The sequence below is a fragment of the Ischnura elegans genome, chromosome 3 (genome assembly GCF_921293095.1).
Source record: "Ischnura elegans chromosome 3, ioIscEleg1.1, whole genome shotgun sequence".
In the NCBI taxonomy this organism is placed as follows: domain Eukaryota; kingdom Metazoa; phylum Arthropoda; class Insecta; order Odonata; family Coenagrionidae; genus Ischnura; species Ischnura elegans.
The window spans coordinates 61,834,461-61,858,327 of NC_060248.1; the positions used below are offsets into that span (position 1 = coordinate 61,834,461).

The 23,867-nt window shown below is 37.2% G+C and overlaps 1 protein-coding gene and 1 non-coding gene across 2 annotated transcripts in view; one reads left to right on the forward strand and one right to left on the reverse strand.

The window, feature by feature from the left end:
- Positions 1 to 23,867, reverse strand: part of LOC124155905 (somatomedin-B and thrombospondin type-1 domain-containing protein) — a 958,847-nt gene that overhangs the window by 557,125 nt on the left and 377,855 nt on the right. The gene's annotated exons all lie outside the window — the stretch shown is intronic.
- On the forward strand, positions 16,931 to 17,002 carry Trnad-guc. The gene has a single exon. It is a non-coding gene; the product is annotated as a tRNA-Asp (tRNA).

A 23,867-nucleotide genomic window follows, 5' to 3' on the forward strand; every position in this document is an offset into this window, starting at 1 on the left:
GTGGCTGATCACCCTTCCGACCGCACGGTGACCCTGATTCATTTTTCATTCGACCCGGAGCGAGGAAAGAAGGATGGATGCAACCTCTGAGAGTAAGGACCCGGAAACGCAGTCTCCACCATTCCATCCCCCGTATCCTTTCCTTAATAAGGGTGCATCCACTCGATTCAGTCACACCCCGGTGCACACGGTGGCTGAAATCGATAAGGTCGCCATACGCAAACGGAGGCAAATGCCAGCAATAAGAATGAAGAATGCCAGCAAGCGTCTGAATTCCATCAAGAATCGGCATCCTAAGGAAAGACAAGTACGCCTTCGGCTCCTTGATCACAATTTTCTTCGATAATCTCTGATGTTAAGAAAGATGTCCTCAGTGACTGATTCATTCACGCATCCACAGCTATGAAATATTCGGGATTTATTGCTTACGTAAAGACTACGGGCACAGAAATGAAGGATTACTGTAAAATCGGCTAGAATTTCCTGGCGTAGTGAAGGGTACTTCCAGAAAAAGAAAAAAAGAAACATATCTCCTAATTAACTCATTTCTGACTTCTATTTTTGAATAAGCAAAGTATCTGCTCCAAAAACCTTTTAAATATCATGAACCGTTTGTTGTACTCACAGTGTAGGGCACAGTGTATTCCAATGGGAAACCATAACGACACATTTTATTCATTTCTCAGAGAGCAAAAGCGACAGCAATCCAGAAAATGAGAGGCAGGGTATTTTCTTAGATAACGATCACGTGTGAGAACATACTGTAGGTACGCAAAGTTGGCTAAACATAGGTGGTGGGTTAATTCTGCCTAAACCTACAGTAACCACTGCGCTCACGATTGTTAAAAAGCCATATTTTATTTTTTTCTGGTCGTTCAATTTAAAGGGTATGTTTTGCTAGCCTATACATGTTTAAAATGGATGTCTATTCACCCGAGCTTCATAGATATGAAGCCATACCCACTGGTTCATGTTAAGCATTGGGTTCGCTGCAGGGGTTTCATCTTTTATATTTATTAAAAGATTCTTTAAAAAAGCTATATAGCTGATATATTTACATAAGATGCCTCAATAATTTATATTTTTAATTCCTCTCCATTTTAATTTTATTTTTGATTTTTATTTTAGATTAAGCCAAAAATCGTGTTTTTTATTGAAAATCTTATTTTCCTCTGAAATGACCTCAAAGGGAATTTCCGCGACTATCGATAATAATAATAATAATGTAAATTGATGGCTACTTTTAACTAATAGCAATTTCACTCGAATTGAGTTGACTGTATGGGATTAATATGATTTTCTCTTCCAATTAGTTTTTCTTAAGTATATATTACAGCAAAAACAGTTTACACGAGCAGGAAAGCACTTGTCGCTATTTGCTATGATTCCATTAAAATTTTCCAAGTTTCAAATGGCATTTTTAGTCTCCCAATTTGCGTCCAACGTGGAACCCAGCATCATTTTAATATCTAAAGTATTAACATTTCAATAGTTTGAGAATGATATCTTCATTTTATTTCGTTCCTCCAAAATTAGTCTCAGTCAAAGCGTAATGATAAGTGACCTAGCACCATGTTTATATAGCAAATTCCGGCTTCCGTAATAATTCATGGAAAATAAATTCTCACCTATTTTCGCAGCAAAGGCAAATGTTGGCTTACGTAGTAACTTAAAAACAAAAGAGACTCGCAAATTCCCCGTGGAGGCGAAATATTACAGTCTTTTGAACAAACAAGCGTATAGGTTAAGCAATTAATGCCATTTATAAAATCATAAAAGGCATCCATTAGTATGGAATCAAGCAGGAAATTATTTACAGAGAGCCAGCTTACAAACTTAAGGGCATTAGCTAAGCTTACAAACTTAAGGGCATTAGCTTAGCTTCCTAATAGCACCCTATCCCAAAGGGAATGGCGCGATGGGTATGAATGTGAAAGGCGTCCTAATTACTACTCCGTCTTCATGCAGGAAGCAGGTGGAGGATAAACGAGACCATTGGAAAATGCACGCTAATAGCGTCTCTCTCCGCAAAATAGGAGATGTACGCGAAAATGAAAAACTAGAAAGTTCCTACAAATCCGAGAATATCAAAATCCATTTTGCATAATCACTTCAATCCCTAACAGAATATAACAATCATCTCATAGGGCTTGAATGCCATACTCGACTAAGGCTCACTGGATTGCGAAAACCTCAACCACTTTTCATCACTTATTGATGTTTCAGTTGACTTTAGGATGAAAGAAGAAGTCACATTTCCTAACACGTTATCCTCCGAATCGACGAGGTTACTACGAGGAATACACAGATAAATGAATAACGAATTTTGCATATATTAACGGTGTATTAGACCCGTCTAAAACTTTAAGATCACCACTTTTTTCTACGTTGTGTGATTCAATTGTTCAGCGTATGTTTTATAGGATACGAGACCAAAAGATTAAAGAATTGCTTAACCCCGCCAATATTGCTTACGGATTGTTCCTCCCTCATTATTTCCCAACAACACTTCTGGCACAATAAATGACTTTTAAACACAGAGGAAGGACATAATTCAGCTAGAATAGTATACTTAACCTTTTCGCTCAAAGCTTGACTGTATTTTATTTTAAGAAACAGATATCTGGTATAACCAAATCGCCTGACCAAGGAAAACATTTTTCTTACCGATTCACCAAATTTTTCTGAAGCAATGTTACATATTCCGTCTCTTTAATAGGAGGTTTGAGGCTTACTTCATTTTCATTTTAAGTCCTAATGCTTAGATACAGCTAAGGACAAAGTACTGAAGTTACGCCCAAACGTTGCAGTAAAACGTCGACTATGACTTCAACCTTGGTAAATAACATAGTTTTACAGAGAAAATCTCCGAAGACGGATAAATCCGAACGCCAATTAAAGCTGGAAATTATAGTTGTCTACGAAATCGATTTTTCGATTCAATTGGTTATCATCTACGGGACGAGGGGAAGGGCTTGTCGTTGCAAAGATGGTGAGTTCACTTATAGCCTAGCCCACCGTGGATAAAAACTTCTACACCTTGATGACTTTCAAGTCAACCTCCAAACCGATAACATAGATTATTGATAGCACCCGTTTCGTTGGAACGTATGATGATAGCCCCAAAACAGATTCAAATTGAGTACCTATATGCTCCACTGCTTTAGTAAAGGATATACTGTAATTTTGTATGAGGGCAATAAAGTTATGTTGTTATGTTGTTATTATGATAAAAGTTAAATATATATTTATTGTCACCCCAACAAAACAATTTTTTTAATATAAATAAATAATTTCAGTCTAAGTAAATATAAAAAAATAATTGTTTCTTTAAATTTTCTTAAGTTCTCACTGACAATGAGTTGTTTTAGTGTAAAGAGCACGGGTTCTCACCAAGGTAACTCTTTACTGTTCTATTGCGTTGAGGAATGTTCTCGTGTTATGAGAGGCTGAAATTATTACAGCTTTTTGCTATTTGATGTATGTATTTGGATGAAGGTTGAGCATTTTGAAACTGTTTTGTATATGTTTTGGGATGATACCGGTAGCAGGGATGACAATTGGAGCTATTATATAAACCTGTTCCATATTCCATATTCTTTTTATTTCTATTTACAATTCTTGGTACTTATTTTAAAGAATAAACATTTAAGGAGCATTAATTTAAAATTAAGGTATTTTGTTTTTTTTGTATTATTACTATTACTATTAATATATTTAGTTTTAGCACATTAAGTTTGCATTCGGATTTTCCTATCTTCAGGCACTTTCACAAACTCCAATTAGTAGCTCCCACAATTACTCAAATTTCACAGTAGTTTACAGTCAGCTTTTGGCGCAACAAAGGCGACACGAAAAAGGAAACGTCTGGTTGGAAATTGGATATCTCCCACCCTAAGACGCTCAACCGAGACGGCGAGCGATGGAAATGCTCCCAGTTCAACTTCAGCCACGCTCATACTCTTCAACATATCCCCCGAGAAGAGAGGCGTAGGTACGAAAGCCTGAGTTACAAGCGGCGGCGGTGGAAGTACTTGTGATATGACGCGATGGAAGGTAGGAAATTGAAACAGGAGGCGTATGTGAAGACTCCCAACACCACTTTAGGGTAAGGTGTATTCTACGAGACGTGGGAGTATTGAAATTCCAGCGGAAATGAAAGGTGCTAAAGGTAAGAGATGTCGCAGTTTGAGAAAGCGTCTTCCATCAACATCCTTCAAGGTAAGATGCACGGCAGAAGGAGAACTTGCAGAGAAATGCATGAACCTTGGACGGAACAAGAAAAAAGAAATCTCCATAGAGCACAACCCAACTTCCTTGACTGATATCATGATTACTTTCAGACATGCCTGCGACGACTTTAATGCGCTTATCACGGCTTATTTTACAGTAGTTAAACTACATAAGAAAGACTCCCATCTTAATTTGGAATTTTCTAAAATATGCGGCTGCATTTTAAATATATTTTAAGTGCCGTAATGCTTACAAATATTTATGAAAATATTTCACTTTTCCGGTGAAATTGAGTGGCTACAGTGTATAAACAAAGATTTTCTACATTACGTATTCACTCCATTCTATACGATTGACTCTACAAATAATTATATCTGGAATGAATACAACAACCTTTTCTCATCTTTCAATCTCTCAGACATCATTACTCAATGAAAAAATTAATTTTCTTCTTTTGAAAAGTTAGAATGTCTAAAATTCATGTTTAAAAAGTTCATTCCCAAGCAGTTTACAATCAGGAGAAAAAAATACGTCGAGAATTTTATTATAAAATCAACTGATTTGGGCGATACTCGGTGGAACGATGAAATGTTCCTGGTAAAACAAAACCCAGTACTGATAACAGTCTTGCTGGTGACAGTATAATGTTAGTCTTGATAATGACAGTATAGACGTCGAAACGAGTAGACAGCTAATAATAAAAACTTTGTGGAACAGAACTGCGTTTTGTTTTACCATGAAAATTTTATTATTTACAAGAAAAAATTTGAATGAAACACAGAGAAAGTACAATAAAATGCTATAAGTAGTAACGTAAAATATAATTTTTCCATGCTTCATAGAATAGAAATTGCTTCTTCTAATTTAACACCAACTCTAACTGCCCAGCATGAATTTGACTATGTGTAGAGTCACTGGCATTCTATGAATTGCAATGACTTGCAGAAAATATTGGCGAGGTTGCTTAGTGAGCAGAATGCATGGCTGAAGGCCGATGGGCCCGACCTCAAATCAAGTTTGAATCTTTGGACAGTCCTAAGGAAAACCCTCGCTTTAGTCAAGTGGAAGGATTTAGTAGCCCATTCCTGAAAAAACTTAAGATGAATTTAGTAATGTACTTGAAATTAGTCTGGGGCGAACTCTCTCCTTTCCATTCCAAAGCAACTTTTGGGAAGAAAAGAGTGATAGCAGCAGATCAAAACACATTGGATAAAGGTAATAAATTTTAGGCTAATCCTGGATATTGGCAAATCATATGTTATCCACTGCGTTTTCTTCTTTTTGGCTGTTCTTCTGCTCGATAACCAAGTTCTTCGTGAATCAAGGAGTCAAAAATATATTGTTTTTTTTAGGAGCATTTGGTAATATTTTTGTCAATATACTCTTTCACGGTTTGGAGCAAGTCCTTTTTCATTCTTCAAAACTAGAGCCACTGACTTACCATCTCTTTATTTTGTGATGCAGGTAACAAGTTTCGCGAAAACTAGGGCAACAAAACTCCACGTACGCAAGAGCTCCAAACTATGACGCATAGAAATACTTCAAGCAACGAGAAGTTACGTCCTTAAGAGGTAACGGGTTGCGCTCAATTTTTTCTCATCCTCCGCTGGAGAGGGAAAAAGCTTCATTTATTTGACGCTTGGAAAGCCTTAACATGAAAATAAGCAAGAGGAATGAACGCCCTACAAGGGAAAAGTTTTCTCAGGTGGTATTTCAAGAGGAAATATTCCGTTATTGATTTCCTTTCCTTCGTAATTTTACTTATTTGTTCACTGTAACCTGTTTAGTATCGTAGGAATTCCTTGCACGGTAGGTAGCACAGACGTTATTGCAGCAAAGAATTTTACAATTTAGACGAAGGATTCCACATTCATGCATGCATAGAAGATGATGCAGTTTTGAGACGCGCAATATCGATAAAAAAAAGTAAGAAAACAGTAAGTAAGAGCCTTCCGTTAGATTAAATGGCACCTACAATATCGTCTCATATTGGAAAACCAACGAAGGTACATCATGAAATTAGAGTAGAAAATATCAGCGTTACACAAAATTTTAACTGAAATTCATCGCTCTAACAAATCATTGCAAACAGCTTCAACATGTGCATTAAGTGTGTCAACTCGAAAAGTGGTAGGCGTCATTAACTATCATCTGCGGTTTATTTCAACCTAAGATTTTTCCATAAAGTCATCAGAGGCTCCAAAAGAGATATCATTGAGGACCGATTATTCACTCGTTTCGAAATCAAGCCACGATTTCTTCTTATGTACTTTCGATGCGATCAAAATCTCTTACGGTCCCAATTGGACGGGAGGCACGATGAAAGCATTGGCTTCCCTAGGCACTGGTGGAAAGTGCACTTTCTAGTCTCCAAAGCGGTTAACTCCGGACACCGCAAGAATTTTACGACCACTTGTCGTCGTAGAATTCCCCAGAAGACGTGACCACCCACCTAACCCTATTCAGCCCTAATTGCGTACTTGCTCCCCAGATGACGACATGCGGTGCTCACCGCCGTGTTTTCAAGCAGATTAAACACGTAAAAGGAGAGGCCCTCGGCATAAGAACACCACTGTTCCCCACGGGATGCATCGAGATAAGGTTTTTCCGAGAGTGTAAGAACTGTTCTTGGTAGCGATAGTAATCGTAAGTGAGAGGGCGTGAGTTTAACATTAAAAGGTAGAGCTACTACGGCCCCCAGGAGGGACTTAGAGGTCGCGGAGACTGTTTATAAAGCCTTTGGGACTTAAAAGAGACCTCGATTACCGCACTGAGTTGACTTTTAATCAGCCAAGGATTTAGATTATTCGGATTTAAATTATGATTTTTCTATTTGCACCGTTACTTCCCGCTTCCTCAACGGAGGGATGACTAAAGGCGACATTTTTCTCAGAGCAGTAAACAGATGCATCACTTAAAGCATGAAAATATTAACATACATAGCTCAAAATTGTTGATTTTGCCAAAATATATACTTTTTGGGAATAACTTTCAACCGTATTTCAGCTGTTCCCTGATCTAAATTCATACCGCTGAACTTCATATGAGACCACTCCTTTCTTGGAGCAGAAAAATTGTCCAGGTAAGGAAAGAGCTATCAGCTAGTAAATTGAGAAAAATAGTAAACTCTATCGATGGATGATGCTTAATTTTGGTGAGGAATTATGTTTTATCCATTTAAATGAGCATTCTACGAAATATTGTACGGGATTTTTAAATCTCGCGCAAATTCTACCATTCCTTTCAATTTCAAGTATTAGTGAAACTATAAATGTTTATAGAAAGAAGAAAAAAATCATATGAAGTCTACTTACCCAATCACTATCATCGTTCTGGGGTATGCTACTCAACATCAATGACTTAATGAAGATTTAGCTTACCTGGAATAAATAAGAAAAGTCTTTAGTATAACATGCTGATAATAATATTTTCTAATGAGTTTGAGTCCATCAATTACTTTTTATTCGCTTCGAAAGTTAACAATAAAATCCATAATTTAGTAAAAAAAATAAAGCAGATAAAGATAGGCCCGCCTAGGTTAGGAAAGTGGTTGGATTTTATCACTTAAATGTTACATTGCAGGAAAAAAAAGCACTTTATCACTCGATTGGGAAGGGAGCTAACCTAGGCAGAATTCCGACGCTGAAGAGAGGACTGGCAGGGCCATAAAAATATTCTCAAAATGTTTTTATCGATAAGAAGTGTTACAGATCCGAGTGAACAGTACAAAAAAATGTCCTCGGAATTTAATTTCCATTAAAAATATTTTACAGCCATTCAATTAAAACTTCCACCTGCCTTACTATGCAATTCATATAATCAACATGCAGGTACACGATGAAAACGGATACAAAAATTAAAAGGTAGGAAAAGGTGATATCATCAGTACGAATCGATCGATAAATGCTGATACAAGCTACGTTGGGGAAAGGTAGTCTTAGGAAAAGGACATTGAATCACCCAATAAATAGAGATAAGTTAACTTGAGAAAAAAAGCTAATTTAGATACCCGGTAATTCCAAATATTGAACGCCAAATAATATAACGAACAAATTTGGGCCTTAATTAAATAGTGCCAGCATTTCACTTAAAATATCCCACAACGAAGAAAATGATAAATACGTGAGACTCAAGATGCAGACAGTAAACCTTATCCATGTAAGCAAGTGATTTGAGTAAAATATATACTTGATTTCATTTATGCATCAATTTACGGATGGAAAAATATTTGCCAAATTAAAAATAATTTTTTTGTTTAAAATCAATCGTACACACTGGCGATGAGGGTGATGAAAATCATGAGCAAATTATGCTATAGATATAACCAATGACCGTATCTAAGCGAGCTATTATAAGTAGATCAGCACGTTTTTTATTCAGATATTATGTATTTCTCAGATATAATATGAGAAATACATGATATTATTATTGTATTACGCTGAGTGTAAAGAAATATACGGCTATGGTAATATTTTCAAATTATTAGATAATATTTACTGTATTTGATTTCAAAACACGTAACAAAATTGAAATTGCGCAAGAGTCGGCTAAAATGGGCTGGAAAAATCGAAAATCATAAAAATATATTTTTTTACATACATACATTGCGCCAGCGAGACCAGATAACGATTCTGAGTGTTTTATTGTGGAATATACTTTAAAATACACTAAAAACGAATTGGTAGCGTATGATAAAAAATACAATAATATAAATTTTTTGGTTGATTAGTGCCATCTAAATATAACTATTGATTAAATTTCTTCTTAATACTGTAGCTCCTTGAGCCACAGTATTAAGAAGAAATTTAATCAATAGCCACAGTATTAAGGAGCCACAGTATTAAGAAGAAACTCCATTCGAAACTTCTATTTGCTCCCTCCCTTATGCGACCACAACACGGTTAATAGTCTTCTTACTGATTTTATAGCGTCAAAAAATGTTTTCCATCGATGTGGTATACTTTCAAAGTATGTGAGAAGTTGGAACAATGTATTTTTGTTTGAGCATTGCTTTTGGGATTCCATAGCCGTAGTGAAACTTTAATGGCCACCATCTGCTCAATGACATAATGTACGGGCGTGTTGTTTCAAAGCTGGCCACCAGGTCATGAACCTCGGGCTCAGGGATGGAAAGAGATGACCTATTAGACCGCTACCCTTTGCGCAGGTGTTGCCATGAAAGACGGCGACATCCCCACATATCCATGGGCTGATTTAGGGATCGGCTATGTCTTGTTACAGCACAGGGCTGGCACACTTACATGCAACGAAAACCGAACCTACCGCGATGGATAAGGAAGCAAATGGCAAAAACTTTCAAAAACGTGTTTTCAAGCGAACAATTATACCCACATGGAACTTAATAGTATCCCCCAAAGCTTTTTGATCATTGAACATCGTTCCATTTTAAAACTCGACTGGCAGATAAGAATCGAATCCAAGGATAAAATAGTACAATTATAACTCTGCAAAATAACTATCGCAATAGTGTGACCAGTGTGACCATCGCCGGCCTCGGTGGCGGCGGGGTAACGTTCTCGCCTGCCAAACAAGAGGTCGCGGGTTCGAGCCCCGCCTGGGTAGGTTTCCCCGGTCCAGGACATGGTCGTTTGTGTACGTTTACTTGTTACATTTGTTGAACACCCCGGTGTAAAATGGCCAATAAGAGCTGTATCCGGTGGTTTGAGAATAAAATAAAAAATAAAATAATCTCCGAAGCTAATATTAAAAATGATAACTTCGGTGACGAAAAATCAAAATTATAACTATGACACGAATAAGCGACGGAGAATATTTCAAAACAGTTCAATGACCTCCATTCAGGTTTTATCACTGTAACTTGGCTAATGAAACACTCAAGTGGATCAGGATTGTTTATTTATGTTTTAATCAATAAACAAGCGATGCAAACAGCAAACACTCAACATTTAGTGATGCAATCTTTCATTAAATTTTTTATGGCAAGAAACTATGGAATAATTTCTTAGTTCCACAAAACAGCATGGTTTGTAAAACGAGGCAGACCTCAGTTGAATGAATATTTAGATATGCTGGGCGATGCCGTAAAAAGTTGAAAACCTCTTTCCTTGTAATCGATTTTTCATTGTATGAGGAAAAGCTAAAATCGAAACCTATGAGATCGAACTAGAAGAAACACGGCCAATCGAGAGAGTTGCCATATCCAGCATTGATAAAAAACATAGCATAACCCATGTAGGGCCAATTGAATCGACATTTTTTATGGGTATCTTTCATGGTTTTTTAAAATTTTGTCATCGCGATCGGCGTTTGTATGGGCGATTTTCCTTGTAAACTTATTAGCACTCCGAAAACTACCATAGACTGTGAAGTATAATGTTTAGTGTAAGACGCAACTCATTAAAAGACAGTTTGCGTTGGTAGGTGATTTTTGTGGCGTCTTTTCACGCATCACTTGAGCCGGGAGAGGCAAGTTTTGAGACGTAGCGAAGATAGATATAGCTATATAGCATCCATATTATCTCAAATATCCATTACTGAAACTTGAGAATAGAAACTTAAGTGAGCCTCCTCTAGGCATATTGCGCCGCAGGACGGATGGAAATTGTTGAGGTAGACTGACCATCTATACTCAAGTGACTTGAACACCTGCATATGTCTCAGGCGCTCAGACCTTGGCTTCCACCAAACAATGCATCACAAAGGAAATCATTAGATAGAACGTACAAAACGGCTAAAATTTTAGGTTACAAATATTAAAACAATATTAAATCATGTAATTAAGAAATATTAATAAAATAATCGAGTGAAACCGACGAATTCGTGACTAATAGAAGGACTAAGTGGATAGATATTGAAAAGAAAGTTGAAAGAAAAAGAGACGGAATTGATGAAATAGTTTTTATTTATTCACCTTAGCCTCGGCTTGATAAGAACGAGTGGCTCGATCTACATATTTATCGAGAAAGTCCATAAAAGTGGTAGAGGAAGTCTGAAAACCTTGAGAAGTAGAAATGACAACTTAATCATTCCATACCATGAGATATGGATCTGATGGAGATAATGGTCTGATGAAGGCCAAGTGGAAGCGGAGACCGACAAAGGAAAACCGCGCTTTAAATACATATGCATGGAAAGTGATGAAGGATGTAAAGAGAAGACTTGTGATTATATAAATACAATAGATAATTGAGAGCAGATCAGTGCTAACCCAATCTTAGGATTGTTAATCAATGATGATAATAATGGCGATAATTTATGTTTCATATTTCGAGCCTGCCGCATAACCGGCGGTAATTTATTTTACGAAAGACGCGAAGCCTTAAGTCCATGGTTCGTTTCCCCGTCCAGGGGATATTCTCTGATGGCATTCATTGCAAATGATAGTCAATGTTTGGGGGTGTTTATAAAGTTATATTCATATGAGTTTCTTCTATCTGGAATCGCAATTCCATTAATATTTACAGCTGTGTTAGAAATATAAGAACCTATATGAAGTAGGTAATCTAGTAACAACAAACGATTTTAAACTTACGTCAAACTTATATCCTAAATAAAAATAAATAAATAAATAAAAATCCTAAATATATTTCCTAAAATTAACTCAACAAATGTTATAAATGCATATAATATGAAAATAAACCCTTTATAGTTTCTTTTATGTTTAGCTTAAGGATTCTATTGGTTAATTTTATCAAGACTTGACTTTTCATGGCTAACATTTTTCTCCGAAAAGATATGAGCACCATTCCATAGAAAAGAATCATTCTTGAGCAATGCTTAGGACAACTTAACCTTCTTATTAAAATACATTCTCCTCTCAGACCATATGTCCTTTACCGCCAAAGACATATTTTCGCTCCCTCTTAGAAAGCTTGAAAAAATGACAAAGGTCAGCTGTCCTTTACGAAATGCCTCTCTTGAGTTTTCGTTTGTGAAAAAAACTACAAAACTCGTGAAAAATAAATAAATTTCGTAAAAGAAAGCACAAAGGACGAGAAATGACCGGGGAGAGCTAACCCATAGGACTGACTCGAAGTGAAAAATAGGTGCAGAGAAAGAAACGTGAAAAAAAAGTGTTAAGAAAATAGAACCGAAAAGAGCAACGAAAATACAAAAAATTCGTATTTTTTTGGAAACTAGGCACTTGAATTCTAAAACCCTATTAGTCCCTGTAACGAGCCGAAATAAAGCTGATTCTATATTTATTTCGACGTAGGCATTATCCACTCTCTCACTACCCGTTTCGTCCCCGGAATATAGCATGGTAATGGTATTTCTCCGTCTCGCCATGGGCTTGTTATTAGCCTACTGGAAACGAAAAACCTAGCAACTAACAATTTATACCGACTGTAAACGTCACCCCGAGATCTGGTCAAAGAACATGGGATCATTTTCTTTGCGGCACAAGAAGCCGAATTCTCCTCAGAGAAGAAAATTTTCCAGTCGCTAGCAAGACCTACTCAACAGAGGGAGCTTACTAGAAAAAAAGCTAACTAAACAACCCTGCATGCTTAGGCTTCGGGAACTGAAATCTGGCCATAAAGCCGAGACACAATACTTAACCATTTCCCACACGTGTTTCCTCTTTGAGGGACTTGTGAAAGGTAAAAGCGACTTCTTAGCCCCTCTAGTCCTAAGAGGAAATACACTTCAAAGCTATACTCCCGCGGGAAAAGAAACTCTCGTGTTCCCTCCCTAATGCTTTTGGGCTACTCGAAGAGAATATAATTCCAGTTACCTACTTTAATCAGAAAGCTTTGGAGGCCAAAACATTGGGTTAAAGCGTAGAATTCAAGAGGTAAAACTATAAAAAATAAGTTCACCAACAAAAGCAGTGAGCATGTACTTCCCTAAAAGGACTCCCACTTGTGATTTATAAACTTCGTGTAATTCAATCGATGGATTTCTGTGAGGATGAAAAATCCAAAAAATAAAACTCATGGAATAAAATTGAGGATGATGGCAATTCATATTAACATATATCATGGCGCTTGTTTAAATACTTTTCATAAGTCCATCTTCTACAATTACCTTTATCCTTGACACCCTATGAATTTTCCCCTAAATCCTTCATCGGCCATCGACATCGGACATCGACATCGGTGAAAAGTCAAACAATCTCGATAATTCAGATACGTTAGTTTCTCTATCACCATCCGAGCAGCCAGTTCAAACACAACCAATTCTCCTTTTCTAAGTTTGGCTAAGTTCCAATGTTTTCTATACGGCTTAGTGACACATAACGGAGGAAATCATCTCAGAACCTCGTTATGTTTCTCAGCCCGAGAGAAACGATAAATCAAGAAACATTTTCCTGACTGAACAGGTATAAGTATAGGTAATACAGTTGTTCGTTTTTTCCCCGAAGAATACGGGATTTTAACAAATGCTAGCTGGGACTCAGTGCTTAATATTAAATTATTTTTTTTACTTTACTTTTATGAAGACTGGCATGCCAACAGCCCCCGCTATACGCCTGTTGAAACGGATTGGTGAGTATTATGTGGATGTACGAGTAGATGAAATTTCTCCCATCTGAAACAGGTCCTAGTCAGAAACTAGTCCCCACTGGCCGTGGAAGACATTCTTTCCCCGGCGGGCTTCGCTCACTCTTACATCACTTACCCTTCACTCATACCGCAACTTCATGCAACTAACATTGAAAACTATTACGTGGGGTCATAACGAAAATTCAGTATGATGGGCCTAGTTTTTCTCGTTTTTTTTTGCGCTTAATTCCACGGTGAAAAAAAATTCTCGCGCTACGGCACGGCGAACTCCCAACAATTCTATCGTCTGTTCGAATCAATTCCCGTGCATCTGAACGCGGGATAATTTGGTAAAACTTTTCCGTTGATAAAAATGATGGCTAGGCATTTGAGCATGCATAGCCTCGGGTGGTGAACTGTGAGCGGCGGAGGAGCAAAATTCGCCGTATGTTGTTATAAGGACCGCTATTCAACAGATACTAAGTATATTGAATATTGAGCATCAAAATCCTACAGCCATGATATCGAGAAGTAACGTATACGTCGTAAAGTTCTGAGCACTGCCAATAGTTACGAAGTAAATACGGTTAATTTAGGTTTTCATCATTAACTAACATTAGCTATAATTTTAGCCGGAAGGAAGAGAATTCTACAGATAGGTTAAGTAACAGATAGGATAGTCTCCTACCTAGCACCTAGACACACAAACAAATTGGTCACTATTTCAATAGCCAAACCCCCAAATACCATCACAGTTCATGTATACGCTACATATTATACTATGATATTGCTGCTTGACCCCAATTACATACCTCAATTTATTTTGCCTATCTAACAATAAGCATTCATTCGCTAGAACTATACGATACCTTTTATACGCAGCATTCGATTTTAATTTACTATCAACCAAATAAATCATTAATATATATAATAAAAAATCACTATAGTAATAGTTAGAAAACTTAAAATAGTAAAACGAACACCTATTGAATTAGTATCTTTTTGAATAATCACTATCAGAAACTGTAACGACTTTAATTAGACAGTCTCGGAGATACAGAAAACCAAATCGATGAAATTTTACGATGAGAACTCATCAATGAATAAACATTCTTTCAATCCATCCCTTACTACAAACCTAAAGCAACGTCAAAAGTAGCGGGCGTGAAGCATATACCTGTCTCATTGTAACCTGATTGTCCTGCTCTTGCCCATCCATTACCATGATATCACAATCCAATTCTTTTACCTTTCGTTCCATTTCTCCAGGTAGCTTTGATAGACACGCACGACTGGACAGAAGGCTTTGAATGCAAATGAAGAATTCGAACTCGGTGAACATTTTTATTTCGCGGATCGAAATGCCGCCCGCAGACTCCTCTCACGAACCGTCACATCAAAAGACGGGGGTGAAGGCATAAAAAACCTTTCACGCACACGAAATGTATTTTCCCCTCCTTTTCTCAAACTTTCCCTTTCTTCGATACATTTTTTACACTCTCCTTTACTTCCGTGTCTGTGCTCCCCCATTCCGCAGTGTGCTGACGCTTCCTCTGAGCCCCTGACTTCCTTCTTTCCTCAGTTCAACCACCGGCTCTTCTCGAAGTGTCGCCCCAACGATTTGGTCACTTTCTTTGCTGCTTGTTCAACACGCCGTGACGTTCCGTTTCCAGTAATTCGACCCTCAATCGCAATTAATGAAATAATTTCCAATATCAGCTATTGCAAGAAAAGGAGGAATACAAATATCCTTTTTTAAGAGGTTACTGAAATTACTTTTTTATTATCATAATATTTTGAACAGGAATATCTCCATATAAATTACGTTTACCGAGCACAAACTGGACCGTAAACACATTTGACCATTTTCATCTCATTCTCTTTAAAAGTCCTACATATATGATATCAGGGGGGGCATATATAAATGATTAAGTAATTTCAAATAAGGGCATTCGGTGAAATATTATATTTAAGATAAATATGAAATTTAAAAAAATTAACCTGGGATGTAAAGTAGCACAGTAATACGGATAGGAAACACAATGATAGCGCTAAGCAGCAAATAAAATGCTAACGTATTAAATCATATTTGGCGCCCTCTATCCTTTCAAGTCAAACTTTTCAAAACGACCAGGAACGTACACTAAATTACTTTGCAATATAAAATCCACACTCTATAAAGTGTACGGAGGAGATATACTTCAGTTTAAAAAAATTAACTTTATTAAAAATGCAGAAATATTTATTGAGTATCGAGGGCCAGGAATTACTGCCGGAATTCGACGGAAATTTGAATTTTTTCTTTGGGGAGAGTTTATCTTTTTTTAGCTGAGAACGCCAAGATTGAATAGCCACTGGCTGCTTGGATATGGAAATATACCGTTTTAAACGAAGGCAGAGCCTTAAGCCAGAGTATTAACTCAAACTTCGTCAAATTCAATCCGTGATTGTTCTCACGGGACCTTAATTTGAGTGAGAAACGAATTAAAAAAAAAAGGTGCATATAGCCAGAATTCAATTAAAAGGGACCTCACTCGTGAATCGAATTAAATCCAAGTCATATCTATTGACATATAAAACCTTTGTAATGCAAATCAATAAAAAACATCGTTAAGCACATGATTTTGAATACCATAAAACTTTTCCTAAGATATTCTGACTTAAATAGTATTGTAACCATTTATCTGCAGTTCAACTTTATTAATTTATGAATATTTAATGAAAAGATGTCTCATATCAATTCACACCAAATTTAGTTCCAAGAAAATAGACTAGTACATACATTTGTTCATAATAGCTGTCTACATCATGCTATTATTTTTTTGTTGCAAGTACACGCATATAACAAAAAGAAAGATTAAAAATGCATTTTGTGTGCGCTTTAACAGTTAAAAGTGATACGACCCAATTACATGACATAATGATGCAGCGATCTTCTCGGCACAAAAATTGAGCATTGAACCTTCGGGTAAATTAAACGAAAGATTTTTTTAACATTGCAAACGCTCTTATTATGTCCTACTGATTGAATGCCGGCACAAAAGTTAATATAATATTTAAAAAATAAAGACGGCTGTCAACTGAATTCAAACATTGGTAATCTTGCAATACTCGAAATCAAAATGAAAAAAATCATGCATATGATAATGGACCACCGTCACCGACCCGACCCGCGATCGCTACAGCGAGATATACATTTCTCTTAAAATTCATCTCTTAGAATCACATCCTCGGTAGTATAGTGGTCAGTATCCCCGCCTGTCACGCGGGAGACCGGGGTTCGATTCCCCGCCGGGGAGGATTTTTTCTCAATCTCATGCAATTTAAAAAATTTTACAATGGATATTTCAACTTCGCAGGCTGACTAGGTATATTAAATAAACTTTGTTAATATATAGACTGTTAAAGTCTTTTTGTTTGAAAAATGTTAAAATTGAAAATAAAAATCTATAGTGTATATTGTATAAGTTCATTAAATATAAAGAGCTCGTGCATGAACGTGCAGAAGAGTGTACACGCTATAAAAATACAGGTCAGTACAATTTAAGGCAGTTTCTTTTCTACATCTACATCTACATAATACCCCGCAAGCCGCCTAAAAGGCGTGTGGCAGGGGGTGTTAGGACACCAGCCGTTTACAGCTATTAAAAAAAAAGAAGTGCTCTAACGAGGTTGGGACAAGCGTTTATTAAAGTCCTTTATTGTTCGGGGGAAAAACGAATTCTTATATCTATCCGTTCGGCTAAAAATCTCTCTTAATTTATCGCTTCTGTCGGACCTGGAAATATAGTGTGGCTCTAAGATTATGTTCTCTGTGTCGCTCTTAAATATATCCATTCTTAATTGTTCAAGCAATCTAAGCCTAGCGCGCAGCCTCCGAGTCTCCAACGGCTCCCAGCCTAATTCGCTTAACATCTGGGTAACACTGTCTGTACGCCCGTAGCGGTTTTTGACGAAACGCGCAGCCTTCCTTTGTATCTTATTCAGCTCGCGGATTAAGTCTTTCTGCACTGGATCCCATACACTCGCTGCATATTCAAGGTGCGGTCGGACGAGAGCGAAATAGCACCTTTCTTTTACTTTCTCATCCGAAAATCTTCCCACAATACGCTTGACGAATCCTAATTTCTTCAGGGCTATGCCGCAAATATTCTTTATATGAGTTCCCCACGTGAGGTTCGAGGTTATCGTAACTCCCAGGTACTTCACTTCGTCTGTTGCCTTTATGTTAATGCCATCCACTGCATAAACATTGTTAGTGTTGGACGAGCATAGTGAACAATTATAAGTTTATAGCATATTAATTAAAAGAAATAAAAGCATATCATATTTTAATATATAAATGATGTTACTTTCTATTCATACACATCGTATTTTTATTATATATTTAATAATAAACAGTTTGCTGAAAAAATAATTTCAATTTTAGTTGAAAAATGAGTATTACTGGAAAAATTAGTTATTTAATAATATTAAATCTATATAAAAAATAAATGGATAATAATTATTTCAGTTTACACTTCTGTCGGCCAGTCCCACGACTGCCCCGTTTTTTTATTTATTAATATTCTTCGATGAGGTATTTACCACAAATATTACATAGGTTGGGAAAGACAAAGTATAAAAAAGACACTAGATTTTTTAAATTTTCGGTGGCACTTCCTCCTTCGTCAGAGTTAGGAGCAAGAGTCATGTGATATAATTGGGTAATATTTATCATTTATATTTTTAATTAACTTTTAAACGCTACACATAAATTTTTAGCAAGGTTTTGCATTGCGCAACCCAGGACACAGCAATATGATGCCAACAAAACTGCTGGCAGTTAAGTTTAATGATACATCAAATGATACGAAATATCAGTGATATTTTTTACTCTTTGACTGTGGTACACACAATCGCATGTACCTCGCAACGCAATCAACGAAGGGCTAACATAATCGGACAAATTCATTCACAAGCAATAAAAGCAGAAAATGCTTAAATATCAAATTTAAAAAAAAAGGAGTTTTGAAAGCAAACATATCTCAATGGCATAATTTCCATTTGATGCGAACTATCGGTTTTGGCGAAAATCACTCAAGACGACACCAAAATGTTCTTTTATAAATAATCAAGGTATGGCTTAAAAATGTTCTTCACAGAAAAATCAACTAATTCTTTTTATAATACAAGGGACCTATAATAAAACTTTACAAGAACCGAGCTTTCAATTCAAAATGTGTCTTAAACGTTTGCATTGCAAGAATTTTGAAAAAAAAGAGGAAGACTATAAAATGTCTGTTAAACATGTTATCTGTGTCGAAAAGGAATTTTAAAAAAATCCATTTAATGAAAACTATTTAAAGATTTGCTTTGCAGGAAATCCTTTCTTTTATATCGCCACTTTATTTTTCACCACACTACGAACAACAACAATAGAACAAAGCACTAGCTACCAAATAAACAAGTATCCCTTAACATAGAAAAAAAACATTTAACTGTACTAAACGCTACTTGTTCCAAAAATACAGATAGGGCACAGAATAGAGAAAGAAGCGGACGGATGGGAAAGAAGACGGATAGGATAAGACTCGGGTCCTCAGAGACCCTTCCCTATGCACGCCTATTTTGCTCCCTCCCCGTACGGAGGAGTCTTTCCCCTCGACAATATATATTCCCTCCCCTGCGAAGTCACCTCTGTTGACCCCCTGTCTATTTCCGTGGACTGTTCCCAAAAGGTGAGACGCGTTTATAAAATTCGGGCGCTTCCCTGGGCGTCGGATGAAGTAAGACCCGCAACGTGCCCAGGAAGTGGGTCTCCATCCCAGCTCCTGGGGAAAAAGGCTGCTGCGTTGAGGCTTCCGACGAAACCTCATTGCAAAAGGGCCTCGTGGATTGGGACGGGAAAATTCGAAAAGGCTAACGTAATGGAGCGAAGGAGGTCAACGGAATAAGAATCACCACTCGGAATAAATTCAAATCAGACAGTGGGAAGTAAATGAAATATGGAAAGCGTGGAGTAGCGGTTTCTGTAGAAGGGAAAGAAATCAATCTTACCAAAAACGTTCGAGGAGGATTTCTTTAAAAAATTGCTCTTTCAAATACGACCCCTTCTCTAAAAGTTTGATTCAAAGGGTGCATTCTTATCTTTTAGAAATCATCATTGCACCCAATCTCGGCCTCTCCTCAATCCAACCCACAAGAATTTTCTCATTCGCGTTTCAAATGAATTTTCTAAGACTTCCTCGTAAGAAGGACAGGCTGGCATTGATTAGTTTTCATCTCCTTTTTTCTTTTGATTTCATTCCGGTGCCAGTGGTCGCATGACCTGATTTTGTTTGGAAATTCATATGTAATCATTTGATGCCGAATCCATGCAATGTGTCAAAATGATAACTTCCTTTGAAAAGGCTTTTTACGTATTTTAAATTGGAAATTATATGCTTCATTGTTACGGCAAGGTAACTTAGTTCAATTTCTTTTACTGCGATACCAATAAAGATCGAGCAACTTCGATGCATGCCTGATTGGTTGTATGAAGGTGGGTGAAATTCATCTTATTTCACCACAACTTTTTCAAAGTGAAAATGAAATTCGTTTACCACCAGCCAATTACTCCCGGTTTTATTACTTGGCTACCAAACGAGTAAGAATATACAAATTATTCTGTAAAAAATACTCCGATTATTTATTGGGTTCCATCAACCTTAGCTTCTTTCCTAAAATATTTAATCATTGTAAAAGAACTTTGCATTTATCGAGAGGAAGTTTGTTACATTGTCAAAATTATCCTCCCCGCAAAAGGAATGTATTTTTTTGACATCTCTCACCGAAAACATCTGGGTAGCTAAAAACCATTATTAGTAGCTAGCTTCGGAGCACATTAATAAATTTTATGAGATCAATTTTGAAAAGAGTTCATTATGAAAACCAATTACAGCAGAAAAACTTTAGTGGAAAAGAAAATGAAGAGGACATCTCTTCGATGAGGAAGTAATAAAACGAAAAGTAATCACGGCATAAATGACTAAAACTTGGCCCGATCCAAGGGTCACGATGACAGATAACCTTCGACTCCCGGTCTCCTCATTACATTCCCCAAGGATGAAATGCGAAAAGAGAGAGGGGTCACTCATCCAAATGAAAGGTCTTCACCAGCGTCATCAGATTCGTCTTCCTCCGGATCCATCTTCCCCATCTCCCCAAAACGTTGCCCTAAGATTCTCCCCTGAGATATCTATTCTCCTTCCCATGGCTCACCAGGAGGCTGACTTTGGCTCATGAAGCTACGGAGGAGGGCTTCCGGGTCGTATTAGCCATCTCGCAGCCCATCTCATCCACCTCAGTCTCCCGGTAATCGAATGACTGCGCTATCTCCTCAAGTTTTAAAACCAACCCAACATTAACTGATTGAATATTTAATGCAGTGAGAGACCAAATATACTATTTGACATTCTGTTCTTATGCTATCCCGTCCTCGTCGATGGCTGCAATAATGCAGGAACCCCCAAGGCTATTTCATAAGGAAATTGATCCCATAAAAGGCTAAGTATTTAGTTAATTCTCGATAATTCTACTATTTCGTCTTTGCGGATGTGTCCAAAACTATTGCTCCCACCGAAGTTATTCCATACACCTACTTGATCCGGTCAAATCCAGTAAATTTCTATGTAAAAATATTAAGTTTACAAAAGAAATATATAATACAGGAAGACCAGTAAGGCGGGTATAATACTTGCTCCGAACATTAAATAATATCAATTAACCTTATACAACCACTATTATTAATGGATAAGTTTCTTGCTAAAACAGGAATCGTATTACACGAGCGGCACTAAGAGGTGCCGCCTGTTGTCAGTGACTGTATCTGAAAGCAGCCAATGCCTTAACTCCTTTATTAAATGATTGTGCATATTGGATGCAGAGAAAGCATCGCATAGCCGTCTTTGAGTTTAATAAACTTTTGGGATTATATTCTCGGTTTGAACTGGTATTCTGCCTGAGATCCTAAATGAATGCAGCACATATGGCTTTCGATATCGACGGAACAAATAAGAAGCCCTCCTTTACTTATTCACCCGAGGATATTCCCGACTATCATCTTGAGAAGCCATAGTTCACCACAGCAAAATCTAAATATTTTCTACATATGTTCCTCATCAAAAGCTGCATTCGGGTTGGGTTATTGGCTAGAATAATGGCATCTCACCTTAAAGATACACGATCATATCCCGACCTGGATGCTTGCATGGCAAAAAATGAATGCAGAATGGGAGGCGTTCGAAGTTGAACGCACTGTCCGTCAGATGGGACACTCATCATTAGACGTTGACCCATTTTAACTACTCCTCACTGCCTTGACTGCCGATCGCCAATTTTAAATGTCGTACCAAATAATAAAGGTCATACATTGCTCACTAAGCAAAGACTGAAACCTGGAGTCAAAGGGAAGCCGCTTCTTTATTTTTAGCCAGTAAACTCAAAAACAAATGGACAAACCGATATCTTATTTCTTTTGCAAAATTAAAAACTTATCTTTTAGCATCCCACGTGTAAACCTAGAAATAATCAAAGAGTGGGGATTTCAAGAGTGGCAGAGGTAATAAAAAATATATAATCAAAGTTAAATAAATCGATATCCTGGGTTGAAGAAGAAGGAGGAGGTAGTTACACCAATTATCTCTCACAATCTTCAGACGAGAAAGAGAAAAAATAATGCCTTCTGCCTCAATAGCTTCTCTTCCCCTCTTCTTATCTTAAATCTCTTTTTCCACTCGTTAATTGAAGCCGAGATCCTCAATACTCATCCGAAGAAAGTCCAATTCCCACTCACACAAGGGCTCCTCTCGAGTGGAGAATTGGAACTGTTGCCAGGATACTCGTCTTATATAGGTCCCAAGCGGATAGATATGAAGAAGATGAAGATGGGAGAGAGAGAGAGAGCGAGAGGAAGCGATAGAAATGGAGGCGTGGTGGATGGGATGAGGAAAAGGAAGTAGACATCCTCCTTCGAATCCAACGGACCTCCTGACCCCTCATCGGGTTGCACCACAATTAACGACGTCCCGAGAATAAAGAGCGGGGAACCGCCTCTCCAAAAACGAAAGAAGAAGCATGATAGAGGAGGGAGCTCAACAATTGAGGGAACACAACTAATCGGAGCCAATCTCGCGGTGTGAGGAGTTTGAAAAGTGAGCCAACCCGACGTCAAATCCACACGAGGGCTTTGATTAAGAGTTACAGTGTGTTTGCAGCTCTATGGTCAAAGATGAAATTATCAATGAGGAGAGGGAAGAATTTCAATCGATGCACCTTTCCTTTTTTAGGTGAAGACTTATATTGTGTCCTATAAACATTTTTACTCATTTTAAAAAGTCAAAAATCGTATGATTGGTTTAATGCAGCTCTCCATTCCGCTCTCTTAGCCCTCACATAGTGACACATTTTTTATCTAGTACATCCTTAATAACCCATCTCATGTAACTCATTTCGCACATACCTTTAGGCCTTTTTCCCGTCCACCTGTCTTTCGACTATTATTTTCATCATACTTCATGATGTGACCGATAATGTGTTCCCGTCTTCTGTTTTTTATAAGAGCTCTTCTCTTCCACTCCTGATGGCACTCTCCCCATAACTTAATAGGTCAAATCTAAAACACTCTAGAATGTTTCCTTATCTAAAATATTTCTAACGCAAGAGTATAACAGCACACTGCAATAATTTAAGATAGAAGATCGTTTCCCCAGAAAATGGTGGATGTGGAGAAACGCTTTCAATTAAAGGAAATTACTTACAAGCGAAATAAATATACATCATCTGACTCTGCTATTTTTACGTCGAGATCAGTTAAAATCCATTTGTACACATACCTGCACGAACTTTTTCACGAATTAAACTTCTCTATTCAATGTTGTGAACTGCTTAACCTAACGTCCAAAAGAAGTTTTACTCCCAATTTCTTCCTGTTCCCCTCAAACCTTGTATTCTCTTTTTTGTGATATTTTCCATTCCCTCTTTAAGTTAGCACTATGTCTAAGACGCTTACTCTGGCCAACACTTGAATGTGGGTTTTACAAAATGGGAGAAACGACTTCCATTAAACTATCTCTCCGCTATGAAATGAAGATTTATTCCATAGAACCGCGATTCCGAAATGAAGATGCGATCTAGTTAAATGAT